This window comes from Anolis carolinensis, chromosome 4, assembly GCF_035594765.1.
Source record: "Anolis carolinensis isolate JA03-04 chromosome 4, rAnoCar3.1.pri, whole genome shotgun sequence".
NCBI classification, from domain to species: domain Eukaryota; kingdom Metazoa; phylum Chordata; class Lepidosauria; order Squamata; family Dactyloidae; genus Anolis; species Anolis carolinensis.
The window spans coordinates 100,396,355-100,419,447 of NC_085844.1; the positions used below are offsets into that span (position 1 = coordinate 100,396,355).

Genomic DNA, 23,093 nt, shown 5'->3' on the forward strand with positions numbered 1-23,093 from the left:
GGTTAATTCCTACTTTCATTGCAAGTGGTTCATACTGTAAAGCTCAGTGCATGGCATTCTGTTCATTTGGGTCTTGCTTTCATTGCAAGTGGTTAATTCTGTAAAGCCCAGTACATTGCATTGTGATCATTACGGTCCCTTCTCTCATTGCTAGTGGTTAATTCTGTACAGAACAGTACGTAGCATGTGTTCATTATGGACCTTTCATTGCTAGTGGTTGATGCTGTAAAGACCAGTAGGTAGCATGTAATCATTATGGACCCTTCTCTCATTGCTAGTCGTTGATTCTGTAAAGCCCAGTACGTAGCATGTGATCATTATGGACCCTTCTCTCATTGCTAGAGGTTGATTCTCTAAAGCCCAGTACGTACCATTGTGACCTTTGTGGAACCTTATTGCATTGCACGTAGTTAATTCTGTAAAGCCCAGTGCATGGCATTGTGATCAGTACGGTCCCTTCTCTCATTTCTAGTGGTTAATTCTGTACAGCCCAGTACGTAGCATGTGTTCATTATGGACCCTTCTCTCATTGCTAGGTGTTGATTCTCTAAATCCCAGTACGAACCATTGTGACCTTTGTGGAACCTTATGTCATTGCAACTGGTTCATTCTCTAAAGCCCAGTACGAACCATTGTGACCGTTGTGGAACCTTATTGCATTGCAAGTGGTTCATTCTGTAAAGCCCAGTGCATGGCATTATGTTCATTGTGGATCCTACTTTCATTGCAAGTGGTTCACACTGTAAAGACCAGTACATGGCATTATGTTCATTGTGGATCCTACTTTCATTGCAAGTGGTTCATACTGTAAAGCTCAGTGCATGGCTTTCTGTTCATTTGGGTCTTGCTTTCATTGAAAGTGGTTAATTCTGTAAAGCCCAGTACAAACCATTGTGACCTTTGTGGAACCTTATTGCACTGCAAGTGGTTAATTCTGTAAAGCCCAGTAGACCTAATTCAAAGCATTACTTTCATTTTGATCTTGCTGTCATTGCAGGAGGATCATTCTCCAATGCCCAGTACATAGCATGTGATCATTATGGACCCTTCTCTCATTGCTAGTGGTTGATTCTCTAAAGCCCAGTACATACCATTGTGACCTTTGTGGAACCTTATTTCATTGCAACTGGTGCAATCTTCAAAACCCATTAAATACAATTCTGATTATTGTGGACCGTTATTTCATTGCAACTGGTTCATTCTCTATAGCCCAGTACGAACCATTGTGACCTTTGTGGAACCTTATTGCATTGCAAGTGGTTAATTCTGTAAAGTCCAGTGCATGGCATTATGTTCATTGTGGATCCTACTTTCATTGCAAGTGGTTCATACTGTAAAGCTCAGTGCATGGCATTGTGTTCATTTGGATCTTGCTTTAATTGCAAGAGGTTCATTCTGTAAAGACCAGTAGGTAGCATGTAATCATTATGGACCCTTCTCTGATTGCTAGTGGTTGATTCTCTAAAGCCCAGTATGTACCTTTGTGACCTTTGTGGAACCTTATTGCATTGCAACTGGTTCAATCTTCAAAGCCCATTAAATACCAATCAGATGATTGTGGACCCTTATTTCATTGCAACTGGTTCATTCTGTAAAGCCCAGTACGTAGCATATGTTCATTATGCACCCTTCTTTCATTGCTAGTGGTTGATTCTCTAAAGCCCAGTACTAACCATTGTGACCTTTTGGAACCTTATTGCATTGCAAGTGGTTAATTCTGTAAAGCCCAGTGCATGGCATTATGTTCATTGTGGATCTTTCATTGCAAGAGGTTCATTCTGTAAAGACCAGTACGTAGCATGTGTTCATTATGAACCCTACTATCATTGCTAGTGGTTGATTCTCTAAAGCCCAGTACGTACCATTGTGACCTTTGTGGAACCTTATTGCATTGCAAGTGGTTAATTCTGTAAAGCCCAGTGCATGGCATTATGTTCATAGTGGATCCTACTTTCATTGTAAGTGGTCCACACTGTAAAGCCCAGTGCATGGCATTATGTTCATTGTGGATCCTACTTTCATTGCAAGTGGTTCATGCTGTAAAGCTCAGTGCATGGAATTCTGTTCATTTGGATCTTGCTTTCATTGCAAGAGGTTCATTCTGTAAAGACCAGTAGGTAGCATGTAATCATTAAGGACCCTTCTCTCATTGCTAGTGGTTGATTCTGTAAAGCCCAGTATGTACCATTGTGACCTTTGTGGAACCTTATTGCATTGCAAGTGATTCATTCTGTAAAGCCTAGTGCATGGCATTATGTTCATTGTGGATACTACTTTCATTGCAAATGGTTCATACTGTAAAGCTCAGTGCATGGCATTATGTTCATTTGGATCTTGCTTTCATTGCAAGTGGTTGATTCTCTAAAGCCCAGTACGTAGCATGTGATCATTATGGACCCTTCTCTGATTGCTAGTGGTTGATTCTCTAAAGCCCAGTACGTACCATTGTGACCTTTGTGGAACCTTATTTCTTTGCAACTGGTTCAATCTTCAAAGCCCATTAAATACCATTCTGATTATTGTGGACCCATATTTCATTGCAACTGGTTCAGTCTCTAAAGCCCAGTATGAACCATTGTGACCTTTGTGGAACCTTATTGCACTGCAAGTGGTTAATTCTGTAAAGCCCAGTACATAGCATGTGTTCATTATGGACATTTCTTTCATTGCAAGTGGTTGATGCTGTAAAGCCCAGTACGTAGCATTGTGACCTTTGTGGAACCTTATTTCTTTGCAACGGGTTCAATCTTCAAAGCCCATGAAATATCATTCTGATGATTGTGGACCCTTATTTCATTGCTAGTGGTTGATTCTGTTAAGCCCACTGCGTAGCATGTGATCATTGTGGACCCTTCTCTGATTGCTAGTGGTTGATTCTCTAAAGCCCAGTACGTACCATTGTGATCTTTGTGGAACCTTATTGCATTACAGGTGGTTGATGCTGTAAAGTCCAGTACGTAGCATTGTGACCTTTGTGGAACCTTATTGCCTTGCAAGTGGTTAATTCTGTAAAGCCCAGTGCATGGCATTATGTTCATTGTGGATTCTACTTTCATTGCAAGTGGTTCATACTGTAAAGCTCAGTGCCTGGAATTCTGTTTATTTGGATCTTGCTTTCATTGCAAGAGGTTCATTCTGTAAAGACCAGTACATAGCATTGTGATCATTAGGGACCCTTCTCTCATTGCTAGTGGTTGATTCTCTAAAGCCCAGTATGTAGCATTGACACCTTTGTGGAACCTTATTTCATTGCAACTGGTTCATTCTCTAAAGCCCAGTACGAACCATTGTGACCTTTGTGGAACCTTATTGCATTGCAAGTGGTTGCTTCTGTAAAGCCCAGTTCAAAGCATTATATTCATTTCGATCTTGCTTTCATTGCAAGAGGTTCATTCTGTGAAGACCAGTAGGTAGCATGTGATCATTATGGACCCTTCTCTGATTGCTAGTGGTTGACTCTCTAAAGCCTAGTACGTACCATTGTGACGTTTGTGGAAACTTATTGCATTGCAAGTGGTTGATGTTGTGAAGCCCAGTACATACCATTGTGTCCTTTGTGGAAACGGATTGCATTGCAAGTGGTTGATGTTGTAAAGGCCAGTACGTAGCATTGTGACCTTTGCGGAACCTTATTTCTTGGTAACTGGTTCAATCTACAAAGCCCATTAAATACCATTCTGATTTTTGTGGACCCTTATTTCATTGCAACTGGTTCATTCTGTGAAGCCAAGTACGTAGCATATGTTCATTATGGACCCTTCTCTCATTGCTAGAGGTTGATTCTCTAAAGCCCAGTACGTACCATTGTGACCTTTGTGGAACCTTATTGCATTGCACGTAGTTAATTCTGTAAAGCCCAGTGCATGGCATTATGTTCATTGTGGATCCTACATTCATTGCAAGTGGTTCATACTGTAAAGCTCAGTGCATTGCATTCTGTTCATTTGGATCTTCCTTTCATTGCAAGTGGTTGATTCTGTAAAGCCCAGTACATAGCATTGTGATCATTAGGGACCCTTCTTACTTTCATTGCAAGTGGTTCATACTGTAAAGCTCAGTGCATGGCATTCTGTTCATTTGGGTCTTGCTTTCATTGCAAGTGGTAATTCTGTAAAGCCCAGTATATAGCATTGTGATCATTAGGGATCATTCTTTCATTGCAAGTGGTTGATGATGTAAAGCCCATTGAGACCTTTGTGGAACCTTATTTCATTGCAACTGGTTCATTCTCTAAAGCCCAGTACGAACCATTGTGACCTTTGTGGAACCTTATTGCATTGCAAGTGGTTGCTTCTGTAAAGCCCAGTTCAAAGCATTATATTCATTTCGATCTTGCTTTCATTGCAAGAGGTTCATTCTGTGAAGACCAGTAGGTAGCATGTGATCATTATGGACCCTTCTCTGATTGCTAGTGGTTGACTCTCTAAAGCCTAGTACGTACCATTGTGACGTTTGTGGAAACTTATTGCATTGCAAGTGGTTGATGTTGTGAAGCCCAGTACGTACCATTGTGACCTTTGTGGAAACTTATTTCTTTGCCACTGGTTCAATTTTCAAAGCCCATTAAATACCATTCTGATTATTGTGGACCCATATTTCATTGCAACTGGTTCAGTCTCTAAAGCCCAGTATGAACCATTGTGACCTTTGTGGAACCTTATTGCACTGCAAGTGGTTAATTCTGTAAAGCCCAGTACATAGCATGTGTTCATTATGGACATTTCTTTCATTGCAAGTGGTTGATGCTGTAAAGCCCAGTACGTAGCATTGTGACCTTTGTGGAACCTTATTTCTTTGCAACGGGTTCAATCTTCAAAGCCCATGAAATACCATTCTGATGATTGTGGACCCTTATTTCATTGCAACTGGTTCATTCTGTAAAGCCCAGTACGTAGCATGTTTTCATTATGGACTCTTCTTTCATTGCTAGTGGTTGATTCTCTAAAGCCCAGTACATACCATTGTGACCTTTGTGGAACCTTATTGCATTGCAAGTGGTTAATTCTGTAAAGCCCAGTACATAGCAAGTGTTCATTATGGACATTTCTTTCATTGCAAGTGGTTGATGCTGTAAAGCCCAGTACGTAGCATTGTGCACTTTGTGGAACCTTATTTCTTTGCAACTGGTTCAATCTTCAAAGCCCATGAAATACCATTCTGATGATTGTGGAACCTTATTTCATTGCAGCTGGTTCATTCTGTAAAGCCCAGTACGTAGCATGTTTTCATTATGGATTCTTCTTTCATTGCTAGTGGTTGATTCTGTTAAGCCCAGTACGTACCATTGTGACCTTTGTGGAACCTTATTGCATTGCAGGTGGTTGATGCTGTAAAGTCCAGTACGTAGCATTGTGACCTTTGTGGAACCTTATTGCCTTGCAAGTGGTTAATTCTGTAAAGCCCAGTGCATGGCATTATGTTCATTGTGGATCCTACTTTCATTGCAAGTGGTTCATTCTGTAAAGACCAGTACATAGCATTGTGATCATTAGGGACCCTTCTCTCATTGCTAGTGGTTGATTCTCTAAAGCCCAGTACGTACCATTGTGACCTTTGTGGAACCTTATTGCATTACAAGTGGTTGCTTCTGTAAAGCCCAGTTCAAAGCATTATGTTCATTGTGGATCCTACTTTCATTGCAAGTGGTTCATACTGTAAAGCTCAGTGCATGGCATTCTGTTCATTTGGATCTTGCTTTCAATGCAAGTGGTTTATTCTGTAAAGCCCAGTACATAGCATTGTGATCATTAGGGACCCTTCTTACCTTCATTGCAAGTGGTTCATACTGTAAAGCTCACTGCATGGCATTCTGTTCATTTGGATCTTGCTTTCATTGCAAGAGGTTCATTCTGTAAAGACCAGTAGGTAGCATGTAATCATTATGGACCCTTCTCTGATTGCTACTGATTGATTCTGTAAAGCCCAGTACGTAGCATGTGATCATTATGGACCCTTCTCTGATTGCTAGTGGTTGATTCTCTAAAGCCCAGTACGTACCATTGTGACCTTTGTGGAACCTTATTGCATTGCAAATGGTTGATTCTGTAAAGCCCAGTACATAGCATTGTGACCATTAGGGACCCTTCTTTCATTGCAAGTGGTTGATGCTGTAAAGCCCAGTATGTAGCATTGTGATCATTATGGACCCTTCTCTCATTGCAAGAGGTTCATTCTCTAAAGCGCAGTACCTTTGTGGCCTTTGTGGATCCTTATTGCATTGCAAGTGGTTGATTCTGTAAAGCCGAGTGCATTCCATTATGTTCATTGTGGATACTACCATCATTGCAAGTGGTTCATACTATAAAGCTCAGTGCATGGCATTCTGTTCATTTGGATCTTGCTTTCATTGCAAGTGGTTAATTCTGTAAAGCCCAGTACATAGCATTGTGATCATTATGGACCGTTCTCTCATTGCTAGTGGTTGATTCTCAGAAGCCCAGTACGAACCATTGTGACCTTTGTGGAACCTTATTGCATTGCAAGTGGTTCACACTGTAAAGCCCAGTGCATGGCATTATGTTCATTTCGATCTTGCTTTCATTGCAAGTGGTTGATTCTGTAAAGCCCAGTATATAGCATTGTGATCATTAGGGACCCTTCTTACTTTCATTGGAAGTGGTTCATACTGTAAAGCTCAGTGCATGGCATTCTGTTCATTTGGATCTTGCTTTCATTGCAAGAGGTTCATTCTGTAAAGACCAGTACGTAGCATGTTTTCATTATAGACACTTCTCTGATTGCTGGTGGTTGATTCTGTAAAGCCCAGTACGTACAATTGTGACCTTTGAGGAACCTTATTCCATTGCAAGTGATTCATTCTGTAAAGCCCAGTGCATGGCAATATGTTCATTGTGGATACTACTTTCATTGCAAGTGGTTCATACTGTAAAGCCCAGTGCATGGCATTCTGTTCATTTGGATCTTGCTTTCATTGCAAGTGGTTGATTCTGTAAAGCCCAGTACATAGCATTGTGATCATTAGGGACCCTTCTTACTTTCATTGGAAGTGGTTCATACTGTAAAGCTCAGTGCATGGCATTCTGTTCATTTGGATCTTGCTTTCATTGCAAGATGTTCATTCTGTAAAGACCAGTACCTAGCATGTGATCATTATGGACCCTTCTCTCATTGCAAGAGGTTCATTCTCTAAAGCGCAGTACGAACCATTGTGACCTTTGTGGAACCTTATTACATTGCAAGAGGTTGATTCTGTAAAGCCCAGTTCAAAGCATTATGTTCATTTCGATCTTGCTTTCATTTCAAGAGGTCTATTCTGTAAAGCCCAGTACGTAGCATGTGATCATTATGGACCCTTCTCTGATTGCTAGTGGTTGATTCTCTAAAGCCCAATACGTACCATTGTGACCTTTGTGGAACCTTATTGCATTGCAAGTGATTCATTCTGTAAAGCCCAGTGCATGGCATTATGTTCATTGTGGATCCTACTTTCATTGCAAGTGGTTCATACTGTAAAGCTCAGTGCAAGGCATTCTGTTCATTTGGATCTTGCTTTCATTGTAAGAGGTTCATTCTGTAAAGACCAGTACGTAGCATGTTTTCATTATAGACACTTCTCTGATTGCTGGTGGTTGATTCTGTAAAGCCCAGTACGTACAATTGTGACCTTTGAGGAACCTTATTCCATTGCAAGTGATTCATTCTGTAAAGCCCAGTGCATGGCAATATGTTCATTGTGGATACTACTTTCATTGCAAGTGGTTCATACTGTAAAGCTCAGTGCATGGCATTCTGTTCATTTGGATCTTGCTTTCATTGCAAGTGGTTGATTCTGTAAAGCCCAGTACATAGCATTGTGATCATTAGGGACCCTTCTTACTTTCATTGCAAGTGGTTCATACTGTAAAGCTCAGTGCATGGCATTCTGTTCATTTGGATCTTGCTTTCATTGCAAGAGGTTCATTCTGTAAAGACCAGTACGTAGCATGTGTTCATTATGGGCCCTTCTATCATTGCTAGTGGTTGATTCTCTAAAGCCCAGTACGAACCATTGTGACCTTTGTGGAACCTTATTGCATTGCAAGTGGTTCACACTGTAAAGCCCAGTGCATGGCATTATGTTCATTTCGATCTTGCTTTCATTGCAAGTGGTTGATTCTGTAAAGCCCAGTATATAGGATTGTGATCATTAGGGACCCTTCTTACTTTCATTGGAAGTGGTTCATACTGCAAAGCTCAGTGCATGGCATTCTGTCCATTTGGATCTTGCTTTCATTGCAAGAGGTTCATTCTGTAAAGACCAGTACGTAGCATGTTTTCATTATAGACACTTCTCTGATTGCTGGTGGTTGATTCTGTAAAGCCCAGTACGTACAATTGTGACCTTTGAGGAACCTTATTCCATTGCAAGTGATTCATTCTGTAAAGCCCAGTGCATGGCAATATGTTCATTGTGGATACTACTTTCATTGCAAGTGGTTCATACTGTAAAGCCCAGTGCATGGCATTCTGTTCATTTGGATCTTGCTTTCATTGCAAGTGGTTGATTCTGTAAAGCCCAGTACATAGCATTGTGATCATTAGGGACCCTTCTTACTTTCATTGGAAGTGGTTCATACTGTAAAGCTCAGTGCATGGCATTCTGTTCATTTGGATCTTGCTTTCATTGCAAGATGTTCATTCTGTAAAGACCAGTACCTAGCATGTGATCATTTTGGACCCTTCTCTCATTGCAAGAGGTTCATTCTCTAAAGCGCAGTACGAACCATTGTGACCTTTGTGGAACCTTATTACATTGCAAGAGGTTGATTCTGTAAAGCCCAGTTCAAAGCATTATGTTCATTTCGATCTTGCTTTCATTTCAAGAGGTCTATTCTGTAAAGCCCAGTACGTAGCATGTGATCATTATGGACCCTTCTCTGATTGCTAGTGGTTGATTCTCTAAAGCCCAATACGTACCATTGTGACCTTTGTGGAACCTTATTGCATTGCAAGTGATTCATTCTGTAAAGCCCAGTGCATGGCATTATGTTCATTGTGGATCCTACTTTCATTGGAAGTGGTTCATACTGTAAAGCTCAGTGCATGGCATTCTGTTCATTTGGATCTTGCTTTCATTGTAAGAGGTTCATTCTGTAAAGACCAGTACGTAGCATGTTTTCATTATAGACACTTCTCTGATTGCTGGTGGTTGATTCTGTAAAGCCCAGTACGTACAATTGTGACCTTTGAGGAACCTTATTCCATTGCAAGTGATTCATTCTGTAAAGCCCAGTGCATGGCAATATGTTCATTGTGGATACTACTTTCATTGCAAGTGGTTCATACTGTAAAGCTCAGTGCATGGCATTCTGTTCATTTGGATCTTGCTTTCATTGCAAGTGGTTGATTCTGTAAAGCCCAGTACATAGCATTGTGATCATTAGGGACCCTTCTTACTTTCATTGCAAGTGGTTCATACTGCAAAGCTCAGTGCATGGCATTCTGTTCATTTGGATCTTGCTTTCATTGCAAGAGGTTCATTCTGTAAAGACCAGTACGTAGCATGTGATCATTATGGACCCTTCTCTGATTGCTAGTGGTTGATTCTCTAAAGCCCAATACGTACCATTGTGACCTTTGTGGAACCTTATTGCATTGCAAGTGATTCATTCTGTAAAGCCCAGTGCATGGCATTATGTTCATTGTGGATCCTACTTTCATTGCAAGTGGTTCATACTGTAAAGCTCAGTGCATGGCATTCTGTTCATTTGGATCTTGCTTTCATTGTAAGAGGTTCATTCTGTAAAGACCAGTACGTAGCATGTTTTCATTATAGACACTTCTCTGATTGCTGGTGGTTGATTCTGTAAAGCCCAGTACGTACAATTGTGACCTTTGAGGAACCTTATTCCATTGCAAGTGATTCATTCTGTAAAGCCCAGTGCATGGCAATATGTTCATTGTGGATACTACTTTCATTGCAAGTGGTTCATACTGTAAAGCTCAGTGCATGGCATTCTGTTCATTTGGATCTTGCTTTCATTGCAAGTGGTTGATTCTGTAAAGCCCAGTACATAGCATTGTGATCATTAGGGACCCTTCTTACTTTCATTGCAAGTGGTTCATACTGTAAAGCTCAGTGCATGGCATTCTGTTCATTTGGATCTTGCTTTCATTGCAAGAGGTTCATTCTGTAAAGACCAGTACGTAGCATGTGTTCATTATGGGCCCTTCTATCATTGCTAGTGGTTGATTCTCTAAAGCCCAGTACGAACCATTGTGACCTTTGTGGAACCTTATTGCATTGCAAGTGGTAGATTCTGTAAAGCCCAGTTCAAAGCATTATGTTCATTTGGATCTTGCTTTCATTGCAAGAGGTTCATTCTGTAAAGACCAGTAGGTAGCATGTAATCATTATGGACCCTTCTCTCATTGCTAGTGGTTGATTCTGTAAAGCCCAGTGCATGGCATTATGTTCATTGTGGATCCTACTTTCATTGCAAGTGGTTCATACTGTAAAGCTCAGTGCATGGCTTTCTGTTCATTTGCGTCTTGCTTTCATTGCAAGTGGTTAATTCTGTAAAGCCCAGTACATAGCATTGTGATCATTAGGGACCCTTCTCTGAGTGCTAGTGGTTGATTCTGTAAAGCCCAGTACGTAGCATGTGATCATTATGGACCCTTCTCTGATTGCTAGTGGTTGATTCTCTAAAGCCCAGTACATAGCATTGTGATCATTATGGACCGTTCTCTCATTGCTAGTGGTTGATTCTCAGAAGCCCAGTACGAACCATTGTGACCTTTGTGGAACCTTATTGCATTGCAAGTGGTTCACACTGTAAAGCCCAGTGCATGGCATTATGTTCATTTCGATCTTGCTTTCATTGCAAGTGGTTGATTCTGTAAAGCCCAGTATATAGCATTGTGATCATTAGGGACCCTTCTTACTTTCATTGGAAGTGGTTCATACTGTAAAGCTCAGTGCATGGCATTCTGTTCATTTGGATCTTGCTTTCATTGCAAGAGGTTCATTCTGTAAAGACCAGTACGTAGCATGTTTTCATTATAGACACTTCTCTGATTGCTGGTGGTTGATTCTGTAAAGCCCAGTACGTACAATTGTGACCTTTGAGGAACCTTATTCCATTGCAAGTGATTCATTCTGTAAAGCCCAGTGCATGGCAATATGTTCATTGTGGATACTACTTTCATTGCAAGTGGTTCATACTGTAAAGCCCAGTGCATGGCATTCTGTTCATTTGGATCTTGCTTTCATTGCAAGTGGTTGATTCTGTAAAGCCCAGTACATAGCATTGTGATCATTAGGGACCCTTCTTACTTTCATTGGAAGTGGTTCATACTGTAAAGCTCAGTGCATGGCATTCTGTTCATTTGGATCTTGCTTTCATTGCAAGATGTTCATTCTGTAAAGACCAGTACCTAGCATGTGATCATTATGGACCCTTCTCTCATTGCAAGAGGTTCATTCTCTAAAGCGCAGTACGAACCATTGTGACCTTTGTGGAACCTTATTACATTGCAAGAGGTTGATTCTGTAAAGCCCAGTTCAAAGCATTATGTTCATTTCGATCTTGCTTTCATTTCAAGAGGTCTATTCTGTAAAGCCCAGTACGTAGCATGTGATCATTATGGACCCTTCTCTGATTGCTAGTGGTTGATTCTCTAAAGCCCAATACGTACCATTGTGACCTTTGTGGAACCTTATTGCATTGCAAGTGATTCATTCTGTAAAGCCCAGTGCATGGCATTATGTTCATTGTGGATCCTACTTTCATTGCAAGTGGTTCATACTGTAAAGCTCAGTGCATGGCATTCTGTTCATTTGGATCTTGCTTTCATTGTAAGAGGTTCATTCTGTAAAGACCAGTACGTAGCATGTTTTCATTATAGACACTTCTCTGATTGCTGGTGGTTGATTCTGTAAAGCCCAGTACGTACAATTGTGACCTTTGAGGAACCTTATTCCATTGCAAGTGATTCATTCTGTAAAGCCCAGTGCATGGCAATATGTTCATTGTGGATACTACTTTCATTGCAAGTGGTTCATACTGTAAAGCTCAGTGCATGGCATTCTGTTCATTTGGATCTTGCTTTCATTGCAAGTGGTTGATTCTGTAAAGCCCAGTACATAGCATTGTGATCATTAGGGACCCTTCTTACTTTCATTGCAAGTGGTTCATACTGTAAAGCTCAGTGCATGGCATTCTGTTCATTTGGATCTTGCTTTCATTGCAAGAGGTTCATTCTGTAAAGACCAGTACGTAGCATGTGTTCATTATGGGCCCTTCTATCATTGCTAGTGGTTGATTCTCTAAAGCCCAGTACGAACCATTGTGACCTTTGTGGAACCTTATTGCATTGCAAGTGGTTCACACTGTAAAGCCCAGTGCATGGCATTATGTTCATTTCGATCTTGCTTTCATTGCAAGTGGTTGATTCTGTAAAGCCCAGTATATAGGATTGTGATCATTAGGGACCCTTCTTACTTTCATTGGAAGTGGTTCATACTGCAAAACTCAGTGCATGGCATTCTGTTCATTTGGATCTTGCTTTCATTGCAAGAGGTTCATTCTGTAAAGACCAGTACGTAGCATGTGATCATTATGGACCCTTCTCTGATTGCTAGTGGTTGATTCTCTAAAGCCCAATACGTACCATTGTGACCTTTGTGGAACCTTATTGCATTGCAAGTGATTCATTCTGTAAAGCCCAGTGCATGGCATTATGTTCATTGTGGATCCTACTTTCATTGCAAGTGGTTCATACTGTAAAGCTCAGTGCATGGCATTCTGTTCATTTGGATCTTGCTTTCATTGTAAGAGGTTCATTCTGTAAAGACCAGTACGTAGCATGTTTTCATTATAGACACTTCTCTGATTGCTGGTGGTTGATTCTGTAAAGCCCAGTACGTACAATTGTGACCTTTGAGGAACCTTATTCCATTGCAAGTGATTCATTCTGTAAAGCCCAGTGCATGGCAATATGTTCATTTGGATCTTGCTTTCATTGCAAGTGGTTGATTCTGTAAAGCCCAGTACATAGCATTGTGATCATTAGGGACCCTTCTTACTTTCATTGCAAGTGGTTCATACTGTAAAGCTCAGTGCATGGCATTCTGTTCATTTGGATCTTGCTTTCATTGCAAGAGGTTCATTCTGTAAAGACCAGTACGTAGCATGTGGTCATTATGGGCCCTTCTATCATTGCTAGTGGTTGATTCTCTAAAGCCCAGTACGAACCATTGTGACGTTTGTGGAACCTTATTGCATTGCAAGTGGTAGATTCTGTAAAGCCCAGTTCAAAGCATTATGTTCATTTGGATCTTGCTTTCATTGCAAGAGGTTCATTCTGTAAAGACCAGTAGGTAGCATGTAATCATTATGGACCCTTCTCTCATTGCTAGTGGTTGATTCTGTAAAGCCCAGTGCATGGCATTATGTTCATTGTGGATCCTACTTTCATTGCAAGTGGTTCATACTGTAAAGCTCAGTGCATGGCTTTCTGTTCATTTGCGTCTTGCTTTCATTGCAAGTGGTTAATTCTGTAAAGCCCAGTACATAGCATTGTGATCATTAGGGACCCTTCTCTGAGTGCTAATGGTTGATTCTGTAAAGCCCAGTACGTAGCATGTGATCATTATGGACCCTTCTCTGATTGCTAGTGGTTGATTCTCTAAAGCCCAGTACGTACCATTTTGACCTTTGAGGAACCTTATTGCATTGCAAGTGGTTGATGCTGTAAAGTCCAGTACGTAGCATTATGACCTTTGTGGAACCTTATTTCTTTGCAACTGGTTCAATCTTCAAAGCCCATTAAATACCATTCTGATCATTATGGACCCTTCTCTCATTGCTAGTGGCTGATTCTCTAAAGCCCAGTATGTACCATTGTGACCTTTGTGGAACCTTATTGCATTGCAAGTGGTCAATTCCTGCTTTCATTGCAAGTGGTTCATACTGTAAAGCTCAGTGCATGGCATTCTGTTCATTTGGGTCTTGCTTTCATTGCAAGTGGTTAATTCTGTAAAGCCCAGTACATTGCATTGTGATCATTACGGTCCCTTCTCTCATTGCTAGTGGTTAATTCTGTACAGAACAGTACGTAGCATGTGTTCATTATGGACCTTTCATTGCTAGTGGTTGATGCTGTAAATTCCAGTACGTAGCATTTTGACCCTTGTGGAACCTTATTTCATTGCAACTGGTTCATTCTGTAAAGCCCAGTACATAGCATTGTGATCATTACGGTCCCTTCTCTCATTTCTGGTGGTTAATTCTGTACAGCCCAGTACGTAGCATGTGTTCATTATGGACCCTTCCCTCATTGCTAGGGGTTGATTCTCTAAAGCCCAGTACGAACCATTGTGACCTTTGTGGAACCTTATGTCATTGCAACTGGTTCATTCTCTAAAGCCCAGTACGAACCATTGTGACCGTTGTGGAACCTTATTGCATTGCAAGTGGTTCATTCTGTAAAGCCCAGTGCATGGCATTATGTTCATTGTGGATCCTACTTTCATTGCAAGTGGTTCACACTGTAAAGACCAGTACATGGCATTATGTTCATTGTGGATACTACTTTCATTGCAAGTGGTTCATACTGTAAAGCTCAGTGCATGGCATTCTCTTCATTTGGATCTAAAGCCCAGTACATACCATTGTGACCTTTGTGGAACCTTATTGCATTGAAAGTGGTTCATTCTGTAAAGCCCATTGCATGGCATTATGTTCATTGTGGATCCTACTTTCATTGCAAGTGGTTCATACTGTAAAGCTCAGTGCATGGCTTTCTGTTCATTTGGGTCTTGCTTTCACTGAAAGTGGTTAATTCTGTAAAGCCCAGTACATAGCATTGTGATCATTAGGGACCCTTCTCTGAGTGCTAGTGGTTGATTCTGTAAAGCCCAGTATGTAGCATGTGATCATTATGGACCCTTCTCTGATTGCTAGTGGTTGATTCTGTAAAGCCCAGTACGTAGCATGTGATCATTATGGACCCTTCTCTGATTGCTAGTGGTTGATTCTCTAAAGCCCAGTACGTACCATTTTGACCTTTGAGGAACCTTATTGCATTGCAAGTGGTTGATGCTGTAAAGTCCAGTACGTAGCATTATGACCTTTGTGGAACCTTATTTCTTTGCAACTGGTTCAATCTTCAAAGCCCATTAAATACCATTCTGATTATTGTGGACCTTTATTTCATTGCAACTGGTTCATTCTCTAAAACTCAGTACGAACCATTGTGACCTTTGTGGAACCTTATTGCACTGCAAGTGGTTAATTCTGTATAGCCCAGTGCATGGCATTATGTCCATTGTGGATCCTACTTTCATTGCAAGTGGTTCATACTGTAAAGCTCAGTGCATGGCATTCTCTTCATTTGGATCTAAAGCCCAGTACATACCATTGTGACCTTTGTGGAACCTTATTGCATTGAAAGTGGTTCATTCTGTAAAGTCCAGTGCATGGCATTATGTTCATTGTGGATCCTACTTTAATTGCAAGTGGTTCATACTGTAAAGCTCAGTGCATGGCTTTCTGTTCATTTGGGTCTTGCTTTCATTGCAAGTGGTTAATTCTGTAAAGCCTAGTACATAGCATTGTGATCATTAGGGACCCTTCTTTCATTGCAAGTGGTTGCTTCTGTAAAGCCCAGTTCAAAGCATTATGTTCATTTCGATCTTGCTTTCATTGCAAGAGGTTCATTCTGTAAAGACCAGTAGGTGGCATGTAATCATTATGGACCCTTCTTTGATTGCTAGTGGTTGATTCTGAAAAGCCCAGTACGTAGCATGTAATCATTGTGGACCCTTCTCTGATTGCTAGTGGTTGATTCTCTAAAGCCCAGTACGTACCATTGTGACCTTTGTGGAACCTTATTGCATTGCAAGTGCTTAATTCTGTAAAGCTCAGTGCATGGCATTCTGTTCATTTGGATCTTGCTTTCATTGCAAGAGGTTCATTCTGTAAAGACCAGTACGTAGCATGTGTTCATAATGGACCCTTCTCTCATTGCGAGCAATTGATTCTCTAAAGCCCAGTACGTAGCATGTGTTCATTATGGACCCTTCTCTCATTGCTAGTGGTTGATTCTGTAAAGCCCAGTACGTACCATTGTGAACTTTGTGGAACCATATTCCATTGCAAGTGGTTGATTCTGTAAAGCCCTGTAGACCTAATTCAAAGCATTACTTTCATTTTGATCTTGCTGTCATTGCAGGAGGATCATTCTCTAATGCCCAGTACATAGCATGTGATCATTATGGACCCTTCTCTGATTGCTAGTGGTTGATTCTCTAAAGCCCAGTACGTACCATTGTGACCTTTGTGGAACCTTATTTCATTGCAACTGGTGCAATCTTCAAAACCCATTAAATACAATTCTGATTATTGTGGACCGTTATTTCATTGCAACTGGTTCATTCTCTATAGCCCAGTACGAACCATTGTGACCTTTGTGGAACCTTATTGCATTTCAAGTGGTTAATTCTGTAAAGCCCAGTGCATGGCATTATGCTCATTGTGGATCCTACTTTCATTGCAAGTGGTTCATACTGTAAAGCTCAGTGCATGGCATTCTGTTCATTTGGATCTTGCTTTAATTGCAAGAGGTTCATTCTGTAAAGACCAGTAGGTAGCATGTAATAATTATGGACCCTTCTCTGATTGCTAGTGGTTGATTCTCTAAAGCCCAGTATGTACCTTTGTGACCTTTGTGGAACCTTATTGCATTGCAACTGGTTCAATCTTCAAAGCCCATTAAATACCAATCAGATGATTGTGGACCCTTATTTCATTGCAACTGGTTCATTCTGTAAAGCCCAGTACGTAGCATATGTTCATTATGCACCCTTCTTTCATTGCTAGTGGTTGATTCTCTAAAGCCCAGTACTAACCATTGTGACCTTTGTGGAACCTTATTGCATTACAAGTGGTTGCTTCTGTAAAGCCCAGTGCATGGCATTATGTTCATTGTGGATCTTTCATTGCAAGAGGTTCATTCTGTAAAGACCAGTACGTAGCATTTGTTCATTATGAACCCTACTATCATTGCTAGTGGTTGATTCTCTAAAGCCCAGTACGTACCATTGTGACCTTTGTGGAACCTTATTGCATTGCAAGTGGTTAATTCTGTAAAGCCCAGTACATAGCATTGTGATCATTAGGGATCATTCTTTCATTGCAAGTGGTTGATGATGTAAAGCCCAGTATGTAGCATTGAGACCTTAGTGGAACCTTATTTCATTGCAACTGGTTCATTCTCTAAAGCCCAGTACGAACCATTGTGACCTTTGTGGAACCTTATTGCATTACAAGTGGTTGCTTCTGTAAAGCCCAGTTCAAAGCATTATATTCATTTCGATCGTGCTTTCATTGCAAGAGGTTCATTCTGTAAAGAGCAGTAGGAAGCATGTGATCATTATGGACCCTTCTCTCATTGCTAGTGGTTGACTCTCTAAAGCCTAGTACGTACCATTGTGACCTTTGTGGAACCTTATTGCATTGAAAGTGGTTGATGCTGTAAAGTCCAGTGCATGGCATTATGTTCATTGTGGATCCTACTTTCATTGCAAGTGGTTCATACTGTAAAGCTCAGTGCATGGAATTCTGTTCATTTGGATCTTGCTTTCATTGCAAGAGGTTCATTCTGTAAAGACCAGTACATAGCATTGTGATCATTAGGGACCCTTCTCTCATTGCTAGTGGTTGATTCTCTAAAGCCCAGTACGTACCATTGTGACCTTTGTGGAACCTTATTGCATTACAAGTGGTTGCTTCTGTAAAGCCCAGTTCAAAGCATTATGTTCATTGTGGATCCTACTTTCATTGCAAGTGGTTCATACTGTAAAGCTCAGTGCATGGCATTCTGTTCATTTGGATCTTGCTTTCATTGCAAGTGGTTTATTCTGTAAAGCCCAGTACATAGCATTGTGATCATTAGGGACCCTTCTTACCTTCATTGCAAGTGGTTCATACTGTAAAGCTCAGTGCATGGCATTCTGTTCATTTGGATCTTGCTTTCATTGCAAGAGGTTCATTCTGTAAAGACCAGTAGGTAGCATGTAATCATTATGGACCCTTCTCTGATTGCTACTGGTTGATTCTGTAAAGCCCAGTACGTAGCATGTGATCATTATGGACCCTTCTCTGATTGCTAGTGGTTGATTCTCTAAAGCCCAGTACGTACCATTGTGACCTTTGTGGAACCTTATTGCATTGCAAATGGTTGATTCTGTAAAGCCCAGTACAGAGCATTGTGATCATTAGGGACCCTTCTTTCATTGCAAGTGGTTGATTCTGTAAAGCCCAGTACGTAGCATGTGTTCATTATGGACCTTTCATTGCTAGTGGTTGATGCTGTAAAGCCCAGTATGTAGCATTGTGATCATTATGGACCCTTCTCTCATTGCAAGAGGTTCATTCTCTAAAGCGCAGTACGAACCATTGTGACCTTTGTGGAACCTTATTGCATTGCAAGTGGTTGAATCTGTAAAGCCGAGTGCATTCCATTATGTTCATTGTGGATACTACCATCATTGCAAGTGGTTCATACTATAAAGCTCAGTGCATGGCATTCTGTTCATTTGGATCTTGCTTTCATTGCAAGTGGTTAATTCTGTAAAGCCCAGTACATAGCATTGTGATCATTATGGACCGTTCTCTCATTGCTAGTGGTTGATTCTCAGAAGCCCAGTACGAACCATTGTGACCTTTGTGGAACCTTATTGCATTGCAAGTGGTTCTCACTGTAAAGCCCAGTGCATGGCATTATGTTCATTTCGATCTTGCTTTCATTGCAAGAGGTTCATTCTGTAAAGGCTAGTACGTAGCATGTGTTCATAATGGACCCTTCTCTCATTGCGAGCAATTGATTCTCTAAAGCCCAGTACATAGCATGTGATCATTATGGACCCTTCTCTGATTGCTAGTGGTTGATTCTCTAAAGCCCAGTACGTACCATCGTGAACTTTGTGGAACCATATTCCATTGCAAGTGGTTGATTCTGTAAAGCCCAGTACGTAGCATGTGTTCATTATGGACCCTTCGCTCATTGCTAGTGGTTGATTCTGTAAAGCCCAGTACGTACCATTGTGAACTTTGTGGAACCATATTCCATTGCAAGTGGTTGATTCTGTAAAGCCCAGTACGTAGCATGTGATCATTATGGACCCTACTCTTATTGCTCGTGGTTGATTCTGTAAAGCCCAGTACAAACCATTGTGACCTTTGTGGAACCTTATTGCACTGCAAGTGGTTAATTCTGTAAAGCCCAGTACATAGCATGTGTTCATTATGGACATTTCTTTCATTGCAAGTGGTTGATTCTGTAAAGCCCAGTACGTTCCATTGTGACCTTTGTGGAACCTTATTGCATTGCAAGTGGTTAATTCTGTAAAGCCCAGTAGACCTAATTCAAAGCATTACTTTCATTTTGATCTTGCTGTCATTGCAGGAGGATCATTCTCTAATGCCCAGTACATAGCATGTGATCATTATGGACCCTTCTTTGATTGCTAGTGGTTGATTCTCTAAAGCCCAGTACGTACCATTGTGACCTTTGTGGAACCTTATTTCATTGCAACTGGTGCAATCTTCAAAACCCATTAAATACAATTCTGATTATTGTGGACCGTTATTTCATTGCAACTGGTTCATTCTCTATAGCCCAGTACGAACCATTGTGACCTTTGTGGAACCTTATTGCATTTCAAGTGGTTAATTCTGTAAAGCCCAGTGCATGGCATTATGTTCATTGTGGATCCTACTTTCATTGCAAGTGGTTCATACTGTAAATGTCAAGGACAGAACGCCACAAGATCAAAGATAACAGAGTTTATTGGATTTACAGAACTCAAAATGCCCGTAAAAGACAAGGGCAAGGCAACTTTAGCCTTTAAAAACAAAAAGGGGCAAGAAAAACGTTCAAAAGATAAACCGGATTAAACCGGAGTTTAATCCGGGTAAAATCAAAACAGCTTGCTTCAGCCTGGGGATAAACAAACAGAAGCTGGGAAACAAAGAGTTCAAAAGAATGCAACTAATTGGCAGCAGATGCTTCTCTGCTGCCAGCACTATGTTTTGAGTAACTAGGAGTCACTCCTTCACACAGCAAGGCAAACTTCCAATACAAACTCAGCAGCCAAGGATTGAAGCAGTAGCGTAGTCCCAGTTCGTTCCGAAGGTCGAGAGGCAGAATCAGACGTTTGCAGTTTTCCAAGTCCAATAGGAGAAAGCGAGCCCGTAGTCAGTTTTCAGTCCGTAAATCCAGAGTAGCAGATGGCGTCCGTCAAGAAGACGACGGAAGGTCAAAGCTATTGAGATTAAGCAGAGGTTTTGCACAAACAAAAGCCCACACAATTCCTCCCGCCGTCTGAACCCAAATTCCAAAACAACTTACGTATCAGCACACGAAAACACACCAGTCTTCAGGAAAGCGTCCCACACAGATCCCAAGCGTTCGTCCAGATTACCTTGCCCAACGCAATTTGCAATTGCTCCCAAGCCTCATTTTATGCCAGTTACAAATCCTCATCACTATCAGCTGCCCTCCTTAACCCGGGCGTTTCCTCATCACTTTCCTCATCAGAGCTGGAACACCTCTGACTACGCCCCACAGCATCCCCAGCTGTGGATCCCGTCCCATCCCTCCAGCTTGTCCATGGGTCTAATCCTGAAGGTCCCCATTCATCTTCCATCCCATCATTGCCAGTGGCACCCAACTCCTTCCTTACCCGAGTCCAATCCATCTCATCCTCTTCCGAGCTAACCAGCTCTTCCTCCATTCTCTCCGTGAACCCCTTAAAAGACTCTTCGTCAGATGGTTCTGCAAAGATATCTCGCAGCCTCTTTCTTTCTCGCTCCTCGAGAGTATCTGACTCTCGAGGAGTCTTACATCCACGTCTGCCAGAAGCAGAGCCATGAGGCTCAATCATAACAGTAAAGCTCAGTGCATGGCATTCTGTTCATTTTGATCTTGCTGTCATTGCAGGTGGAATATTCTCTAAAGCGCAGTACGTAGTATGTGATCATTATGGACACTTCTCTGATTGCTAGAGGTTGATTCTGTAAAGCCCAGTACGTAGCATGTGTTCATTATGGACCCTTCTCTCATTGCTAGTGGTTGATTCTCTAAAGCCCAGTACGAACCATTGTGACCTTTGTGGAACCTTATTTTATTGCAACTGGTTCATTCTGTAAATGCCAGTGCATGGCATTATGTTCATTGTGGATCCTACTTTCATTGCAAGTGGTTCATTCTGTAAAGCCCAGTACATAGCATTGTGATCATTATGGACCGTTCTCTCATTGCTAGTGGTTGATTCTCCTAAGCCCAGTACGAACCATTGTGACCTTTGTGGAACATTATTGCATTGCAAGTGGTTAATTCTGTAAAGCCCAGTACATAGCATTGTGATCATTAGGGATCATTCTTTCATTGCAAGTGGTTGATGATGTAAAGCCCAGTATGTAGCATTGAGACCTTAGTGGAACCTTATTTCATTGCAACTGGTTCATTCTCTAAAGCCCAGTACGAACCATTGTGACCTTTGTGGAACCTTATTGCATTACAAGTGGTTGCTTCTGTAAAGCCCAGTTCAAAGCATTACTTTCATTTCGATCTTGCTTTCATTGCAAGAGGTTCATTCTGTAAAGACCAGTAGGTAGCATGTGATCATTATGGACACTTCTCTGATTGCTAGTGGTTGATTCTCTAAAGCCCAGTACGTACCATTGTGACCTTTGTGGAACCTTATTGCATTGCAAGTGGTTAATTCTGTAAAGCCCAGTACATAGCATTGTGATCATTAGGGATCATTCTTTCATTGCAAGTGGTTGATGATGTAAAGCCCAGTATGTAGCATTGAGACCTTAGTGGAACCTTATTTCATTGCAACTGGTTCATTCTCTAAAGCCCAGTACGAACCATTGTGACCTTTGTGGAACCTTATTGCATTACAAGTGGTTGCTTCTGTAAAGCCCAGTTCAAAGCATTATATTCATTTCGATCGTGCTTTCATTGCAAGAGGTTCATTCTGTAAAGAGCAGTAGGAAGCATGTGATCATTATGGACCCTTCTCTCATTGCTAGTGGTTGACTCTCTAAAGCCTAGTACGTACCATTGTGACCTTTGTGGAACCTTATTGCATTGAAAGTGGTTGATGCTGTAAAGTCCAGTGCATGGCATTATGTTCATTGTGGATCCTACTTTCATTGCAAGTGGTTCATACTGTAAAGCTCAGTGCATGGAATTCTGTTCATTTGGATCTTGCTTTCATTGCAAGTGGTTTATTCTGTAAAGACCAGTACATAGCATTGTGATCATTAGGGACCCTTCTCTCATTGCTAGTGGTTGATTCTGTAAAGCCCAGTATGTACCATTGTGACCTTTGTGGAACCTTATTGCATTGCAAGTGATTCATTCTGTAAAGCCCAGTGCATGGCATTATGTTCATTGTGGATCCTACTTTCATTGCAAGTGGTTCATACTGTAAAGCTCAGTGCATGGCATTCTGTTCATTTGGATCTTGCTTTAATTGCAAGAGGTTCATTCTGTAAAGCCCAGTACGTAGCATGTTTTTATTATGGACCCTTCTCTCATTGCAGGTGGTTGATTCTGTAAAGCCCAGTACGTAGCATGTGATCATTATGGACCCTTCTCTTATTGCTAGTGGTTGATTCTGTAAAGCCCAGTACAAACCATTGTGACCTTTGTGGAACCTTATTGCACTGCAAGTGGTTAATTCTGTAAAGACCAGTAGACCTAATTCAAAGCATTACTTTCATTTTGATCTTGCTGTTATTGCAGGAGGATCATTCTCTAATGCCCAGTACATAGCATGTGATCATTATGGACCCTTCTCTGATTGCTAGTGGTTGATTCTCTAAAGCCCAGTACGTACCATTGTGACCTTTGTGGAACCTTATTTCATTGCAACTGGTGCAATCTTCAAAACCCATTAAATACAATTCTGATTATTGTGGACCGTTATTTCATTGCAACTGGTTCATTCTCTATAGCCCAGTACGAACCATTGTGACCTTTGTGGAACCTTATTGCATTGCAAGTGGTTAATTCTGTAAAGCCCAGTGCATGGCATTATGCTCATTGTGGATCCTACTTTCATTGCAAGT

General features: G+C 41.1%; 1 long non-coding RNA gene across 1 annotated transcript; it reads right to left on the reverse strand.

Annotated features, from left to right (window-relative positions):
* Positions 1–19,778: 19,778 nt before the first annotated feature.
* Positions 19,779–20,891, reverse strand: LOC134298694 (uncharacterized). Its single transcript, XR_010005806.1, has 2 exons — positions 20,359–20,891; positions 19,779–20,272 (listed from the first exon to the last, which is right to left on the reverse strand). It is a non-coding gene; the product is annotated as an uncharacterized LOC134298694 (long non-coding RNA).
* Positions 20,892–23,093: the final 2,202 nt, after the last annotated feature.